Source organism: Nomascus leucogenys, chromosome 10 (genome assembly GCF_006542625.1).
Source record: "Nomascus leucogenys isolate Asia chromosome 10, Asia_NLE_v1, whole genome shotgun sequence".
Classification (NCBI taxonomy): Eukaryota; Metazoa; Chordata; class Mammalia; order Primates; family Hylobatidae; genus Nomascus; species Nomascus leucogenys.
In genome coordinates, this window is record NC_044390.1 from 20,852,538 (window position 1) to 20,869,769 (window position 17,232).

The following is a 17,232-nucleotide window of genomic DNA, read 5'->3' on the forward strand; positions in this document are numbered from 1 at the left end:
TTTAATAGTTTTGGGTTTTACACTTAAGTCTTTAATCCATTTTGAGTTGATTTTTTTAAATATGGTGTAAGGAAGGGGTGTAGTTTCAATATTCTGCATATCGCTAGGCAGTTCTTTCCACACTATTTATTAAATAGAGAATCCTTTCTCCTTTGCTTGTTTTTGTCAGATTTGTCAAAGATCAGACGGTTGTAGATGTGTGGACTTATTTCTGAGTTTTCTATTCTGTTCCATTGGTCTATATGTCTGTTTTTGTACCAGTACCATGCCGTTTTGGTTACTGTAGCCTTGTAGTATAGTTTGAAGTCAGGTATCTGTAATGCCTCTATCTTTGTTCTTTTTGATTAGAATTGAATTAGCTATATGGGCTCTTTTTTAGTTTCATATAAATTTTAAAGTAGTTTTGCTAATACTGTGAAGAATGTCAATGGTAGTTTAATGGGAATACCATTGTATCTTTATGTTACTTTGGGCAGTATGGCCATTTTCATGATATTGACTCTTTCATGAGGATGGAATGTTTCTCCATTTGTTTGTGTCCTCTCTGATTTTTTTTTGAATAGTAGTTTGTAGTTTTCCTTGAAGAGGTCCTTCACCTTCACTTCCTTTGTTAGCTGTATTCCTAAGTATTTTATTCTCTTTGTAACAATTGTGAATGGGAGTTTGTTCATGATTTGGCTCTTTGCTTGTCTATTGTTGGTGTGTAAGAATACTTGTAATCTTTGCACATTAGTTTTGTATCCTGAGACTCTGCTGAAGTTGCTTATCAGCTTAAGAAGCATATGAATTGACAGGCTGAGTGTGGTGGCTCACTCCTGTAATCCTAGCACTTTGGGAGGCTGAAACAGGTGGATCACCTAAGGTCAGGAGTTTGAGACCAGCCTGGCACAAATGGTGAAACCTCACCTCTACTAAAAATACAAAAATTAGTTGGGAGTGGTGGCAGGCACTTGTAATCCCAGCTACTTGGGAGGCTGAGGCAGGAGTATTGCTTGAACCTGGGAGGCAGAGGTTGCAGTGAGCAGAGATCGCACCATTGAACTCCAGCCTAGGCAACGGAGTGAGACTTTGTCAAAAAAAAAAAAAAAAAAAAAAGCATATGGGCTGAGACAATGGGATTTTCTAGACATAGGATCATGTCATCTCCAAACAGAGACAGTTTAACTTCCTACCCTCCTATTTGAATGCCTTTTATTTCTTTCTCTTGCCTAATTGCTCTGGCCAGAACTTCCAATACCATGTTCAATAGCAGTGGTGAGAGAGAGCATTTTTGTCTTGTGCTAGTTTTCAAAGGAAATGCTTCTAGCTTTTGCCCATTCAGTATGATACCAGCTGTGTATTTGTCATGAGCGGGTCTTATTATTTTGAGGTACGCCCCATCAATACCTAGTTTATTGAGAGTTTTTAACACAAATGAATGTTGAATTTTTTCAAAGGCAATTTCTGTATCTATTGAGATAATCATTTGGGTTTGTCTTTAGTTTTGTTTATGTGATTAATTACATGCATTGATTTGCATATGTTGAACCAGCCTTGCATCCCAAGGATGAAGCCCACGTGATCGTTGTGGATAAGATCTTTGATGTGTTGCTGGATTTCATTTGTCAGTATTTTATTGAGGATTTTTGCATCGATGTTCATCAGGGATATTGGCCTGAAGTTTTCTTTTTTTTACTGTGTCTCTGCCAGATTTTGGTATTACGATGATACTAGCTTCATGAAATGAGTTAGGGAGAAGTCCCTTCTTTTCAATTGTTTGAAATAGTTTCAGAAGAAATGGTACCAGCTTATCTTTGTACCTCTGGTAGAATTCAGCTGTAAATCTGTGTTGGCCTAGTCTTTTTTTGTTTGGTAGGCTATTTATTACTGCCACAATTTCAGAACTTGTAATGGGCCTATTTAGGGATTCAACATTTCCTGATTCTCTCTTGGGAGGTTGTATGTGTTCAGGAATTTATCTATTTCTTCTAGATTTTCTAGTTTATTTGCATAGAAGTGTTTAATAGTATTCTCTGGTGGTTGATTGTATTTCTGTGGGGTCAGTGGTGATATCCATTTATCATTCTTTATTGTGTCTATTTGATTTTTCTCTCTTTTCTCCTTTATTAGTCTAGGTTAGACTAGATAGCAGTCTATCTATTTTCTTAATTTTTCCCAAAACCAGCACCTGGATTCATTGATTTTTTTGAAAGATTTTTTGTGTCTCCATCTCCTTCTCCTTCAGTTCTGCTCTGCTCTGATCTTGGTTGTTTCTTGTCTTCTGCTCTCTTTGGGTTTTTTTGCACTTGATTCTCTAGCTCTTTTAGTTGTGATGTTAGGATGTCAATTTGAGATCTTTCTAGCTTTTTGATGTGGGCATTTAGTGCTATACCCTCTTAACACTGCTTTAGCTGCATCCCAGAGATTCTGGTATATTGTCTTTTTGCTCTCATTGGTTTCAAAGAACTTCTTAATTTCTGCCTGAATTTTATTATTTATCCAGGAGTCATTAAGGAGCAGGCTGTTCAATGTCCATGTAGCTGTGTGGTTTGAGTGAGTTTCTTAATCTTGAGCTCTAATTTGACTGTGCTCTGGTCTGAAAGACTGTCATGATTTCAGTTTTTCTGCATTTGCTGAGAAGTATTTTACTTTCAATTATGTGATCAATTTTAGAGTGAATGCCATGTAGCCCAAGAAGAAGGTATATTCTGTTGTTTTTGGGTGGACAGTCCTGTAGAGATACCTGTCAGGTCCACTTGATCCAGAGCTGAGTTCACGTCCTGAATATCTTTGTTAATTTTCTGTCTTGATGATCTAATATTGACAGCGGGGTGCTAACGTCTCTCACTATTATTGTGTGGGAGTCTATGTCTCTTTGTAGGTATCTAAGAACTTGTTTTATGAATCTGGGCACTTTTGTATTGGGTGCATATATATTTAGGATAGTTAGCTCTTCTCATTGAATTGAACACTCTACCATTGTGTAATGCCTTTCTTTGTCCTTTTTGATTTTTGTAGGTTTAAAGTCTGTTTTGTTAGAAACTAGGATGGCAATTCCTGCTTTTTTCTGTTTTCTATTTGCTTGGTAAATTTTCCTCCACTCCTTTATTTTGAGGCTATGTGTGTCTTTGCATGTGAGATGGGTCTCTGGAATACAGCACACCAGTAGATGGGTCTTAACTCTTTATCCAGCCTGCCATCCTGTATCTTTTAATTGGGGCACTTTATAATATTGGTTACCTATTACATTTAATACCTATTACACATTAAACTTAATATGTATTAATATTAAGTTTAAGTTTAATAGGTATTAATAGTAATAGTTTAATATTAATATTTATATAATAATATTATAAAGATAACCGATATTACATTTAAGGTTAATATTGTTATGTATGAATTTGATCCTGTCATCATGATGCTAGCTAGTTATTTTGCAGACCTGTTGATGTAGTTGCTTCATATGTCATTGGTCTTTGTACTTCAGCGTGTTTTTATAGTGGCTCATAATGGCTTTTCTTTTCCACATTTAGTGCTTCCTTTAGGAGCACTTGCAAGGCAGGCCAGGCGGTGACAAATTCCCTCAGCATTTGCTTGCCTGAAAAGAATTTTATTTCTTCTTTGCTTAGGAAGTTTAGTGTGGCTGGATATGGAATTCTGGTTGGAAACTCTGTTCTTTAGGAATGTTGAATATTGGCCCCAATCTCTTCTGGCTTGTAGAGTTTAGGCTGAGAGATCTGCTGTTAGTCTGATGGGCTTCCCTTTGTAGGTGACCTGGCCTTTCTCTCTGGCTGCGCTTAACACTTTTTCCTTCATGCTGACTTCGGAGAATCTGACGATTATGTGTCTTGGGGATGATCTTCTCATGGAGTATCTTACTGTGGTTCTCTGGATTTTCTGAATGTGAATGTTGGCCTGTCTTGCTGTATTGAGGAAGCTCTCCTGGATGATATCCTGAAGCATGTTTTCCAACTTGGTTCCATTATCCCTTTCTCTTTCAGGTACCCCAATCAATTGTAGGTTCAGTCTTTTTACATAATCCCATAGTTCTTGGAGGTTTTGTTCAATCCTTCTTATTCTTATTTCTCTAATCTTGTCTGCCTGTTTTATTTATGCTGATGTGCAGAAACCACAGCCACCCCCTCCCCACAGGGGCACCATCCCAGGGAAATCAAGAGTTCCGTCCATAAACCCCTGACTGGAGTTGCTGAAATTCCCACAGGGAGCCCCCACCTGGTGAGGAAGGATGGGTCTGGATATGGCCTAAAGAGGCAGTCAGGCCATGATCTGCCACAGCTGCTGTGGTGCACTGTGGGAAATTCCTCCTGGGTTCAAACCACCCAGTCTCCCTGGCACCAGCAGGAGAAAACAACAGACTGGAGCTGAAGTGATGGCTACTGCTCTTCCCCCTGGGAGTTCAGTTATCTTAGGCAGAAGGCAGCCACAATGATAGTGGACACACCTCCCCCAGGTAAAGTGTTGGTGTTTGTCCCAGAGGATGGTGATCCTGCTCTGTCAGATACCTCCGTTGCCAACACAGGATTTACTCACCATTTTCATTCTTCTCGGTGGGAGCCTCTGACTGCACCTCCCATACTTGGGCATCTTGCCTACCCTCTATACTCTTTAGCAGGGAACCCAAAGGAAAATAGTCAGTAGCAGGAAAAGTAAATAAGTTGATATGGACTGAGACAATTTTGAACTTGAAATCTAAAATAAATAATCAAATTGCATACAAAATGTAGTGAAAGGCCTATATTATTCATGAGATATTACATGGGACAAATTATGTTTTATACAGAGAATATTAGAATCCGAATTTGACACTGGAGAAGAGTAGCGGGGACTATGTGAGGAGTTCAGAACCCTCAGCTAACCACACCAGCACACAGAGCAGAGTGACTTTCTAGTGGGGTCCTGGAAAGGGATTATATGCCAGTAATTTATTCAACAAATTGGGTGCATCTATGAGACAGGTAGGAAAGCTGCAATCCAGTGTCCCTGTGGAGCTGGGGAAAGTAAATTTAACACATTTATTATTGAATGCCACCGGATACCCGGGAGTGGAATGTGAAGACTAGCTCCAAATTCTATTTTACATGAGTGTGAAAGTAATCTCTAATGTAAGCAGAGCTCTGTGTCTCTGACAGTGGTAATGTGAACTGAAGCAAATTATGAAAGCTTTTAGTACACATGGTTGGGCAGGTAAAGAAAAGGCAAAGGCTGAAGAAGAAATATCTGAATGTTAATAACATCTTTCTTTGGTTTATGAGAAACTACCAATCCTGCCAGGGTATATATGACCCTTTGTATTATAAACGTGGTGCAGAAATTTGGATACTTAGCCCAGAGAGTTGGCCTGTGAAAAGAAATGCCTTAAATTTAAATGGAAAATAATCTAAGGATTGTCATCAGATTAGTGATGGAAAACAAAACAATAATAACAGCTGCAGAACATAAATACATTGGAGTTTTCAAAACATTTTGGAGGAAACTAGCATTTCATTTACAGATATTATTTTGAATATATAAAGGACAGGTAGTAGACAATTTTCATTTTTCTAAGCACTCACAACAGTATTTTCCTCTATTCAGGCTGCCAAAATATGTTAAATACTTTTAGCAAAATAATATTTAGATTATCCACATTTGAGAAAATTCACATTTCCTGAACAAATTATGCTAGTGTTTACTTAGGGTTTTGAATCATAGAAAAAATAAAAAATAAATTGAAAATATGAAAATTAAAATGCCAAATTAAAGATTTTGTGCATTAATATTAGGCAATTGAGCATTTGTTGAACCTTTATAATTATTTCTGGATGCTCTGCAGAGTGGAGTATAACAAAAAGATTCAGAACCTGTGCTTGGGCAGCTCTATGACTTATGTTGAATGGCTTATTCTCTTGATCACTCACTTTATTTTTTAGTGCAAATGAAGAAAATACCTATATCTAGGCATTTTAAGATTAATTGCTTAATTTAATTCTTATTTTTTAATATTAAATGAGATAATGCATATTGCAAACCCCACCTTGACCTATACTTATGAATACAACCAAGATGCTCATCTGAGGCCAGTAGGTAGGGCCCACCAGAAGGGCAGTTGCACAAGGATCTTCAGAGGCTACATATACTGTAGGTAGAGAAAGGCATGTAGGTTTGATCTATTAATAATGCCTAAGTCAGTGATACAAAGGAACACTCATTTAGAATCTCACTTAAAAATAATTATATCTCCAAGCCTTGGTCTTCTGTATTATAGATAATGAGACAACTTCATTAATGTCACCTAGACTTATTAAAAGTGTGTATTCCTGGACCTCTTCTTAAGAAGACATTCTGAATCATAATCTTATTTTTTAAAACCTTTCCACATAGTTTCTATTTGAGCTAAAATTTGAGAACCACTGCTTATATTAGGTTGGTGCAAAAGTAATTCTGTTTTTGCCATTAGACTACAATTACTTTTGCAGTAACCTAATAAAACAATCTATAATTTCTTCAGACAAAAAGGCTTTGAGTGAAAAGTAAATAGACTGTTTTTACTGAAAGTTCTGCAAAGTATTTGCAAACCTGCCAGAAATGCTTAGATTCCAACTTAATTGAGTATAACAAGAATGGGAAAGAGGTATTTTTGATGCTTATACTAAGAGTACCTCTCACTAGCAACTATAGGTAGGAATCACCCTACCTATAGTTTTTTCAAACAGTTAAATTTATTTATAGTCATGTTAAAATAAACACCATTTTTTATGGCTGCATAGTATTCCATGGTGTATATGTGCCACACTTTCTTAATCCAGTCTATTGTTGTTGGACATTTGGGTTGGTTCCAACTCTTTGCTATTGTGAATAGTGCCACAATAAACATACGTGTGCATGTGTCTTTATAGCAGCATGATTTATAGTCTTTTGGGTATATACCCAGTAATGGGATGGCTGGGTCAAATGGTATTTCTAGTTCTAGATCCCTGAGGAATCGCCACACTGACTTCCACAATGGTTGAACTAGTTTACAGTCCCACCAACAGTGTAAAAGTGTTCCTATTTCTCCACATCCTCTCCAGCACCTGTTGTTTCCTGCTTTTTCAATGATGGCCATTCTAACTGGTGTGAGATGGTATCTCACTGTGGTTTTGATTTGCATTTCTCTGATGGCCAGTGATGATGAGCATTTCTTCATGTGTTTTTTGGCTGCATAAATGTCTTCTTTTGAGAAGTGTCTGTTCATGTCCTTTGCCCACTTTATGCAGCCATAAAAAATGATGAGTTCGTGTCCTTTGTAGGGACACGGATGAAACTGGAAAACATCATTCTCAGTAAACTATCGCAAGGACAAAAAACCAAACACCGCATGTTCTCACTCATAGGTGGGAATTGAACAATGAGAACTCATGGACACAGGAAGGGGAACATCACACTCCAGAGACTGTTGTGGGGTGGGGGGATGGGGGAGGGACAGCATTAGGAGATATACCTAATGCTAAATGACGAGTTGATGGGTGCAGGAAATTAACATGGCACATGGATACATATGTAACAAACCTGCACATTGTGCACATGTACCCTAAAACCTAAAGTATAATAAAAATATATATATATAAAATAATAAAATAAAATAAAATAAACACCTTTTTCGCTCTACATATATCAGAATCTTAAAATACATCTCCTCTTTTGTAGTTTTGCCTAGGGCTGCAACACTAAGAAACATACATTAACAACAGAGCAGCTTTTGAAGAGCAAGCCAAAACATATTCTAATCTAGTTTTTTATTCCAGTAAAATATTTTTAACTTTTTAAATTCAGGTCCTCTACTTGTCCCATGTAATATCTCATGTCGCCAGGCTGGAGTGCGGTGGCCCCATCTTGGCTCACTGCACCCTCTGCCTCCAGGGTTCAAGCAATTCTCCTGCCTCAGCCTCCCGAGTAGCTGGGACTATAGGCGTGCTCCACCATGCCCAACTAATTTTTGTATTTTAGTAGACGTGGTTTCACCATGTTGGCCAGGATGGTCTCGATCTCTTGACCTCATGATCTGCTTGCCTGGGCCTCCCAAAGTGCTGGGATTACAGGCATGAGCCACCGCATCCAGTCTAACAAAATACTATCTAAAAGGACTCCCAGAAGAGGCATTATAACTTCCACAAAAAAAAGAGACCTAGCAGAAGTTAGAGGAATAAAGAAGACAAAAAGTTACTGGCAGGATGAGGCAAAGCTCACATTTTGCATTAAGCAAACTGCTGTAGAAAATGGTAAGAGATGAATCTCTGAGGGCCTTGCAACAGCCCCTGTAATGGAGATGGTGGATCAGTGCTCAGGATCCATTCCATCTTCCTTTTAGTGTGTCTCCTTGTACAGCAGAGGATGAAAAGCTACATTACATTCGCTTATATTTTCCAGATTATCTGCAGCTTGCTTGTAGATAAAATTTAGATTTAGCCAACTAGGTGTATTTCTGTGGGATAGTGAAGGTGGAAGTAGGGTGGGGTTGAAACTTCTGCTGGTTCTGTGGTTTCTACTGACATGCACAATTGTAGATGTCCTTGTTTTTCTGTGTTAGTATCCGGAAATTATCAGTCACTAACTTACAGATGTCAAGGGGGAAGAAATGTGGCAACTGTTTGCTGATGTCACTCACTTTCAGGAGCCTGAAATTTTCTGAATGTAATAGGTTTCCGATACCGTGATTTTTGATTGAAGCTATGGCAATGCCAATATTCTCTGGATTAGACAAATCAGCACCTTTTTGGTGTACTGCTTCTGTAACTTATAACTTTGGGAGACATTTCTGAAAGCCACTTTTAAGAGACAATTGCGTCTGCTCCCCTCATTTCTTAGATAACAATAAAAACTTAACATTTTCTAACTACTTATTTTATCTTAAAATCGCTGGCATGGACACTTATATAGAATGGAATCATAACTGGTGTAATATTTGATGCTAGAAGTAGTTGCAGAACACAGGCACTCAGAGAGATAGTAGCCTGAGATTGGTTCGTTCTGGCTGAGTTTGAAGTCACTGGTGTATACATGAACATTAGAAAATGGAGGCTGATATTTCTACAGAAAATTATGGCAAAACAATTATTTTAGTCTGAAGTGCTGAAATAAAATACCTATCAAATGTAAGGTTTTGGTAGACTGAAGTTGTTCTACAATAGCTTACCATGGCAAAAATAAAAATATATACAGATACTACAATAAGCTGACAACTGTGAGGGAGAACTTAAACATAAAAAGAACAAGTCCAGGGAATAGCCAAGTCCAGGACTTGTCAAAAGAACAAGTCCAAGGTCTGTGGGAACTCCCTTGACTGTCCTTATTCTTACCTTTGATCATGTGAGCAGCCTAACTAACACAGATGTGCCTTGTCTTTTATGTAAGAAGTAGGGCTTTGTTTGAGAAAGAGAGAATTTGCATAATGGCTTTAGGGTATATTTGGATAACTCCAAATATCCCAAAGCCCCAGTTTCCCCTGAATGTTAAAGAATTGAAGCAGTAGTCCTCATCTTTTGTCAATTGGATGGATTCTGCCTTGTTTGGAAATACTGTAATGACCACATCTGAGACAGTTACCTATTAGGAAGCTGTCAATCATCTTCATTATCTACCGTGACAATTTCTCAGTGTCAGAAGACACATAATTAAATCACATCACATCCTGCACCAGCAGGGCATATGGGCTGTGTATCCAATAGATAAATAGGAAGAGAATGAAGAGAAGACAATGTAATACATGAAGAGAAGGCTTATACATCAAAGAATTGTAAACTTTGCTAACTTACAGCAACTCAAATCTGAAGAATATATGCAAAAAATGGTTCTCAAAATGAGATAGAATTGTAAGAAATTCAGTGTTAGAGAAAGTGATTGATATGGGTAGCTTTATTATGAGTAGTTTCTTTTTTTTTTTTTTTGAGTTGGAGTCTCGCTCTGTCGCCCAGGCAGGCGTGCAGTGGGGCAATCTTGGCTCACTGCAAGCTCCGCCTCCCGGGTTCACGCCATTCTCCTGCCTCAGCCTCCCACGTAGCTGGGACTACAGGCGCCCGCCATCACGCCCGACTAATTTTTTTGTATTTTTAGTAGAGACGGGGTTTCACGTGTTAGCCAGGATGGTCTCGATCTCCTGACCTCGTGATCCGCCCACCTCGGCCTCTCAAAGTGCTGGGATTACAGGCGTGAGCCACCGCGCCCGGCCTATGAGTAGTTTCAAATAGGTATTTCAGTTGAGTACCTGGAAATTGTCTTACCATTTTCTTACCTGGTTGACTGAAATGTGAACTCAAAAAATCCCCACCCTAAATGAGGTTGTAATGCCAGAAACAATACTATTCTCTTTGCATGTGCTCCAGATCAAGAGAGTGGATTCCCTTGATTTAAGCCATGGCGAAGCAACTCTGCCACTTGATCTTTATGGCCCACAGATCCAATGTTACTCAAATATCTACATGAAATTTGTGATAAACACTGATAGGAGAACCATTGCAAAGTTCCCTAGTGTTTAGGAAAGAAGGGAAGCATGCTTTCTTTGGTTATCTATTTTAATCTTGAGAGATAGCTCCTGGCTTCCTAGCAGCAGTAAACATTACTATTAAAAGCATTGATTCTGGAGCTAAATTTACTGTTTTCAAAAAAATGGCTCATTCTCTCATTAGTTTATAACTATAAGCAAGTTATTTAACATTTTTGTACCCCAACTGAGCATCTCTAAACTGAGAGTAATAATAGTACCTATCCAATAAAGTTTTTGTGAGGACTAGACAAATTAATATAAAACTTCAGATTTCCCTACAATCTTTTCTGCTGTGCTTTTCCTAATCTCAGATAATGGGCAAACGCATAGGTTTGTTCTTCTTTGTTTTTTTCCTTAGGTTTGTTCTTCATGTTACTCTCTCTTTTGTACTGTATGGTAAATCCATATAAAATTTATGTTTTTATCTGTCTTTATATCTGCAACTAACTTCTTACTATTTCTATTGATATAATTTCTATAATTATCACCTCCAGCTTGCATTGCTATTTTAGCCTATAAGGGGCCAGTTGTGGTGGCTCACATCTGCAATCCCAGAACTTTGGGAGCCTGAGGCAGGAGGATCGTTTGAGATCAGGAGTTTGAGACCAGCCTGGGAAACATGGCAAGACTCTGTGTTTACAAAATATATTTTTAAAAAAGAAAACTTTAGCTAGGCTTGGGGGTGTGTTCATAGTCCCAGCCACTTGGGAGGTTAATGTGGGAAGATTGCTTGAGCTCAGGAAGTCAAGGCTGTAGTGAGCCATGTTCACACCACTGCACTCCAGCCAGCCTGTGGAATAGAATGAGACCTTCTCTCAAATAATAATAATAATAATTCCTGACAAGGAGTTTCTGTTTTATCTTTGATGATCTACAGCATATTCTGATCACAATAATCAGAATAATCTTGTTAAAATTTAAATTAGATCATGTCAAATCTCTGCTAAAATCATCTGGTTGTACCCACTCTGTGCACAATTAAAATCAATGTATAACAAGTATCTACAAGGCTCCACACAATCAGTTCCTGTGTTACTTCCTGGAACTTATTTTCTTTGCTCAGTTATCATCTTTACAATGACAGAATAGCATAAACCATCATATTTAAAGTAGGAGCTGCTCTTTCCCCCTACAATTGGCACTTTTTAGACATTTTTCTCTGCTCATTTTTTTTAATCACTCAACACCTTTTAACCTAATGCATAATATTCTTACTAACTAAATTATTGCATTTTTCAAATCCCACTAAGATGTGTGCCCTATATGGAAAGTTATTTTGTCTACATTGATAAAATTCCAGTTTCTAAATAGTGTCTGGTATATAAAATAGCCACTCTAAATGATAATTCAATGATAAGTCATCAAACAAATGAAGATATACCAAGTGCTTAATGCAATGCCTGTAAATATAATAAAACTGTTAGCTATTACTATAATTATTATTACTAATCATGTTTGTCCTTTGTATTAGTCTGTTCTCATACTGCTATAAGGAACTTACCAAGGCTAGGTAATTTATAAAGGAAAGAGGTTTAATTGACTCACAGTTCAGCATGCTGGGGAGTCCTCAGGAAACTTACAATCACACAATCCACAATGGTGGAAAATGAAGTGGAAGCAAAGAACCCTCTTCACGAGGCAGCAGAGAGGAGAAGTGCTGAGTGAAGGGGTAAGAGCCCCTTATAAAACCATCAGATCCCATGAGAACTCCCTCACCATCAAGAAAACAGCATGGGCTGGGCGCGGTGGCTCACGCTTGTAATCCCAGCACTTTGGGAGGCTGAGGCAGGCAGATCACAAGGTCAGGAGATTGAGACCACGGTGAAACCCCGTCTCTACTAAAAATACAAAAAAAATTAGCCGGGCGTGGTGGCGGGTGCCTGTAGTCCCAGCTACTCGGGAGGCTGAGGCAGGAGAATGGCGTGAACCTGGGAGGCGGAGCTTGCAATGAGCCAAGATCGCGCCACTGCACTCCAGCCTGGGTGACAGAGCAAGACTCTGTCTCAAAAAAAAAAAAAAAAAAAAAAAAAGAAAACAGCATGATGTAAACTGCCCCCATGATTCACTTACCTCCATCTGGTTTTTCCCTTGACACCTGGGGATTATGGGGATTACAATTCAAGATGAGATTTGGGTGGGGACACAAAGCCTAACTACATCAGCGTTGATTAAACTACTAACCATCACACATCATGTAAACATCCAACATGCATCCTGAGTTGACTATCATTCACTGGGTGTTATTTCATCTATTAAGCCATAGGGTTGGCCTATTCAGTAGCACTGCATAATCAAATAGATGAGGGCATACATACATTTTATGAGCAGAAGTTTCACATTTGTAGGAGAACTATGCCAGCAGCAGTGTTTCAATCCAAAACAATGGTTTCATGGGGGATTCTTGGTGAAAATATTGTTAAGTAAATAAACAAATCCAGCCTCCTTTTTAGTTTTTGTTTTCTACAAATAAATACCAGTCAGAAGAGGACTGCTGTAACATTAGGGCTCTACTCAATACTGACCCTGAAGTATAACGGAAAAAGAAAATCTCTTCAGTAGGACGAACTTCAGGTGTTACATATGGATGTCCACTTTGCTTGAAAGGTGAGATGTTCAGGGTTATGAATCTGTGCTGATTTACGAACAGTGTCTATCATTTGCCCAGTTAGGAATTTGAGAGGAAAAAGATTATAGAAATGGTGACTAGGGGAGTGGAGAAAATATAGGAGGATGGGCTTCAGGATGGGATATTTTCCATGATGTGAAAATATCTGAGACTCATCTGGATATTCACAAAAAGACATCCAGAGGAATGATAACTTTTAATAATTTGGTGGAAAAGACGACCTAGTCAATAGATTTCAGCCATAACCTTTTCCTAGTTTTTTCAGCACTTGCTGAATGGACTCAAGAACCAAATGATCATAGTAGTAGAAATGGAAATTCCACATTGTTAAAAAAAGGTTGATGGTAACTGCATCTTCTGGTAGTAGAGACTAATGCTAAACTACAAGTATCTTGCTGTGGGATGACTAATCATCTGGTAACAAGTTATCTTCAATTTGATTGTGGAAGACAGAAAAAAACATTAGATGTGATAGGCTGGTTATATATTCTTAAAGAATGTCCACCTCATAGTCTTCATAACCTGTAAGTGTTACCTTATGTGGCAAAAGTGTACTTTGTAGATGTGATTAAATTAAAGATCTTGAAATGAAGAGATTATCATAGATTATCCAAGTGGGTCTTCAATTCAATTACATGTATCCTTGTAAGAGAGACAAAGGGAGATTTCATATACACAGGAAAGACAATGTTAAGAGAGAGATTTAAATATTCTGGCCTTGAAAATTGGAGAGATGTGGCCACAAGCCAAGGAATCTTAGCAGCCATCAGAGGTGAAAGAGGCATGAAAGAGACTGTTCACTAGGACTTCAACAGGAAGTACTGCCTTGCTGACACATTGACTTCTGGCCAATAATACTGATTTAGGACTTCTGACCTCCAGACTGTATGAGAATACATTTCTGTTGTTTTAAGTTTGCAACCATTTGTTACAGCATCTATACAGAACTCATACACCAGAATACATATTTATGCTAGAAAATAATATTTCTTCTTTACTTGTCATACCACATGCCTTATTCTTATCATAGTATTTTACACAATAATGATGAACTATAAATAAATTTTAAAGAAAATGATGTAAGGCAATTGACTATTTCTCATGAGATTCACTGTTCTCTTACTCTGTATTCCACAATCCTGAATCTTCTAGCCTTATAGAATAATATTGTGACATTTATACGTTTCTTTACAGCAGATAGGAGGGAATTTTTATTACTATTTTAATTGTTTTGAAGTTTTAACATCAAAAGAATAGATTACAAGTAGACCAGTGCTAGCTAGTGATTTTTGTGATAGATTGACTGGAATAATCCTTTTCATCCTTATTATATTTTGTGTTTCTATGCTATGAATAATAGCAATTTAAATGTTTCATTTCCTAGACAACATTGCAGCTGAGATATTATAGATCATGTAGATTTAAGGGCAGAGGGTAGATAGAAACTGTACTTTCTATGTTGCTTTCGCAATTCCTCCTGAAATAAGGAATTTAAATTTTTATTTTTCCTCTGAGACACCATGAGCACAGAGGATAGTTCATGAGTGGTTGCTGAGAAACAGGGCTCAGGGTATGTATGTTTCCCATGAAGATCACAACAAGCACACACATGACACAGAATTAAGCAGTAGTATAAGTAGCTTATTGATCATGGTGGCTTTCAGATGTTTGTGGTTGCCTAATACTGGCAATGGTGGTGGTGGTGGTGGTGTGGATCTGGGGCAGCTGTTATAGCAGCCTACTTCTATGATGCAGCTATGAACATTATACATGGCTTATGATTACTGATAGAGAAGTCTGTCATTTTATGACTTGCTTTTTATATATTCTATTCTTAAAATCTTTTTTCTAATTTCTGTTTTTGAAATTCCATCTATCCCTTTTGTTGGAATCTATCTGTCTGTCTGTCTATCTATCTATCTATCTATCTATCTATCTATCTATCTATCTATCATCTATCTATCTATCATCTATCTATTTATCTATCTGTCTATCATCTATTTTGCAGACAAGAGCAGTCTATGCAAAATACAGGGTGTAATGTTATTAGTGTGGGACAGAAAATAATGCCTTATAGAAACTTCTTGTTCTTAGTATAATTCCTTCTTATAAATTGTCAAAAGTAACAATTATACCAAGTTGAAAACAGAGGAAAGAGAAGAAACACAAAGAAATGTATATGTTGATTATTTTATGCATTGGACTTACAATTTCTTACAATTTGTTTGTGATTTTAATTTCCTGGCTTCTCACAATTTATACTACATGTTGCAGTATTTCTTTGAAAAAAAATGTACTCAAGTAAATAATCCTCTAAATCTAAAGAAAAGTAACTGGTTGTGAAAGGAAGTTCTTAATGCTTACAACGGTAACATAAACTAAAAGGAAAAGAAGAAACATAACATTTAGCTCTGTGTGTTGTGAATAAAGTTTGTACCCAGGAGTTTTTAAGGTAAATAAGCATAAAATATTCAATAAGTAGAAATTTTCTCCAATGTACTAGGGACTGCTCAAAAATCATAAAGGATAAGAACAGAGGTATCTATAGAAAGTAAAAGGCGAGAGAAACATAAATTAAGTTGTGTAATAGTAGACCTTGTAGTCTTTTTCACTCCACTGAGGTTAGATCTTAAAGTTCTAACAAGAAATGTCAAATTTAAGCAAAACAGACTCACACTGTTTGTTTTATTTTCCAGTACTGAGGACTGTATCTGAAACCAGATCTCTTTCTTCTTTTCTATTCTGCTTTTAAATGTCGTTTTAAATAGAATAACACACACATTTACCCGCCTTGTTCTCTTTTCCCCTTTTTGATTTTCAGCTTTTATATCACTTTGTGAAAAACATTCTTTACAGATGAAGCTTCCTGAATGGGTCTTTCATTATTTCAAAAAAAGCATGTATTATAGGACTTAGTCTATTATATTTTGACTAAGTCCTATAATTTACAGCTTTATTCTTCTTTGTAAAGTACCCTAAAAATGTGATGACAGATATAACATTTTCCCAATAAATATTTAGGAGCATGTCAAGGAAATCTCATGTTTATTTTACACAAATAACATACATATGATTTCCAAAAGAAATGATTTTCGATGATTAATTTTACTGGGTGAAAAGAATTTTGTATCTGAGATTTAAAGTGAGTTTTACAATTACAAATGCTATATATATGTTAGATTTATATGCTTTTTCAGAATTAAAAGAAAGTCACAGAGTCCTCATTGTCCCGTTTTCTTTTTTCTGTAAAGATGTATGTGAATGTGTGTGTACTTATTGCATATGCATGTATGTAGGCGAATGTGTAAGGACATGAGCTCATCCATGTGTATGTAAGTATGTGTGTGTATGTGTATTTCCTCTCTGATAAAATCAACTTGCTCTTTTCTGAAGATGAAGTGGACATTTCTTCCTTCAGTCAGTTCATTTCCTGTACTTGGAAAACTCTTCTCTATCATTCTCCACCCATGGAAACCCATGGCAGCTGGGATCCTGATCTAATAATGCCATGTGGTGGAGCCAGTTTTACCTATTTCATCTTGAGGCTATGTGTTCATTTCTTGAAGCTAAGAACTTGATTTCTTTCATCTTATTTACTGCAGTGTCTCATAATTGGTGGTTGTTCAAAAACCGTTTGCTATACACATGAGTGATTTTTGTCCACATCATCTAAAGTGTCTTAATTCCTTATCGTCTCTGTTTGAAAACAGGTTTGTAGTTTCTTTGATACAATGTTCCCACAGATGTTGAGATTCAAGTGCTCTATAAAGTCCCCATGGAAAGAAGATTTATAGCTGTTTTTCATTTATTCTGCTACTTTAGTGGCCTTGTTAGGAAAGCATACAATATAGCTCAAAGCAGTGTAAGATACTAAAGCATCATAATAAAGTGTTTGGATTTCATCTTTTTTTTTTCCATAAGCAAAATAAAATAATATCTATCTCACATGCTCTTTAAAAGAATAATGAAGTGATACTTGTAAAATGCACAGGAAAGGACAAGCACATAATAAGCAGGCAATAATGGCAGAATAATAATAAAGAACTTTGTTTTTAATGAATACAATAATTTTTCCCAGTCAAGAGAATCTTAGAATTACTTCTGTAAT